Consider the following 2,156-nt stretch of genomic DNA (forward strand, 5'->3'; position numbering starts at 1 on the left):
CCAAATTGAAGTCATTGCTGTGGCACTTTCTTCTGCGAAAAATTGAAGAGGTACGCAAGCTTTTATGAGCCGAGGAATTGAAGTTGAACGAAATGGTTCATCTGTTTATTAACCAATTATACTGCAGCTTCTCTTGTAAATCCTCAATATGCTTTGAAAATGAACACAAAACGATAGTAAAAGAAAAACCTTGAAAGCATTAGCTTTTGCTTACAGTGCACGAGTTACATATGTAAATAATTATGCAAAAACACCTGACGGTGCAACTGACAAATACGAAGAATTTTTAAAGCAAATAAACAAAGCAGTAACATAAAACCACTTCCGGCCTATTGGTAAAATTGTACACAAAAAGAGTAATTGAAAATTAAAAAGACAACAAATTTCCAGGAATTATCGAATTGAACAATAAAATGATTGTTAAGCAGTTTAATTAAATTCACAAGCCGAAAGTAGTGAACAAGCAATTATTGTAAACAGAATAAGTTTTGTTTAAAGTTGAGGAAATTAAATAAATCAGTCTGGTTTTGTGCATCTTCAGCGTCACTTCGCTGTAATCCAATTGTAACTTTTTGCCTTTTTTAAAAACCCGTTCGCCACGACCCAAAGTGAAACTGGAGCAGTCGGTTATCCTGCCCAGCAAGTGTAGTTAGGATAGTGATACGGAAATACGGTTAAATTACTGATAATTCCCAAAAATCTGTAGCCAACTCAGGATTTGACCAGACCCTCCAGGATATAATATAAATAAAACATATAAAAAAATAAAAGTTTTTGCAGTGAAAAGCGACCTTATAATTAAAAAGGCGTTTATTCACCAGAACAATACTAAACGTGAAGTGAACGAGGAAAAGGAGCAAAATTAAATCAATCAGGCAGCGAGTGTTCGACGTAAAAAGAAAGATGTCACAGGAGCAGAGTCAAATACCGAACGTTGAGCTTATTGAGGAGCTGAATCGGAGGGAGCAGCAGTTTGAGCAACTGAGACAAGCGTACATCGAGTTACAACAAAGACAACCCAAAGAATCATAAAATATATTAAACATTTACCAACGTTTACTGGAAGAGGAGACGTAACAATAAACTCATTTATGAGTAGTGTGGAATATCTATTATCAAATATCAGAGATGAGGAGACTAGAAAAGAAGCTACAAGGGCAGTCTATTATCGAACCATACAAGGGGAAGCAAAGGATGTAATTATAAATTTACCACACCCCGACAACTGGACGGAAATTAAGAAGGCGCTAAAACTACGCTACAAGCCAGATGCAGAACCACATGAGATATATAGGAGGATNCCGGATGCAGAACCACATGAGATGTATAGGAGGATTTGCGGAATGAAGGCGAACACGGTGAGTGAGCTAGCAGTAGAAGCTCAAAAGATAAAATACAAAGCTGACGAAATAAAAGTATACCATAAAGACGATGTAGGGATTGACCTCAGTAACGTGGACAGTCTGTTAGTAAACACAATTAAAGAAATGACTCAGGGAACCTTATTAGACGAAATCTATGAAGAACAGGACCTTCATAAAATTATAGACATAATGACAAAGAGAAGATTCGAGGATACATGCATACGATCAGAATTTAAAAAATTTAGAAAAACTGACGGACAGTATAAAAATAATAAAGGTTATTATGAAAATAAGCAAAATGAAAAAATTCCAAACAGGGAGAATAAATCTGGCCAATTTAAACAAAATTACCAGTACTTTTCCAACTATAAAAGAAGCCCTGAAAATAATTCGGGACAAGTTAGACAGAATTATGTAAATAAAGGAAACAGGGACAATAATTCGGGTCAAAGGAACCAAAACTATAGGGACAATTACTCAAGTCAAGGGAGAAAAAATAATAATTCTAACCAATTGAGGCTAGATAAAGGAGAAAAAAGTAGCCTATTTTCCAGTCTAGGTCATAAGCTATCTGTGTGCATACTTTCATGCAAATNAGGCAAAGCAACAGAGAATCTGAAGAATATAAAGAACTAAATAACGCAATTTTTTTATAAGGAAGCCTCGGACGTGCTAAAGACAATAGAAATAACCATTGATGAAAAAAAGTACATTGCTTTAGTGGATACAGGGGCAAACATAAGTTTAGTAGACGCTGAACTAAATGATTTTCGGAAAATACCCCTTAAAGAC

Source organism: Rhagoletis zephyria, unplaced genomic scaffold (genome assembly GCF_001687245.7).
Source record: "Rhagoletis zephyria isolate East Lansing unplaced genomic scaffold, Rhagoletis_zephyria_1.1 Rzeph_scaffold_17723, whole genome shotgun sequence".
Lineage (NCBI taxonomy): Eukaryota > Metazoa > Arthropoda > Insecta > Diptera > Tephritidae > Rhagoletis > Rhagoletis zephyria.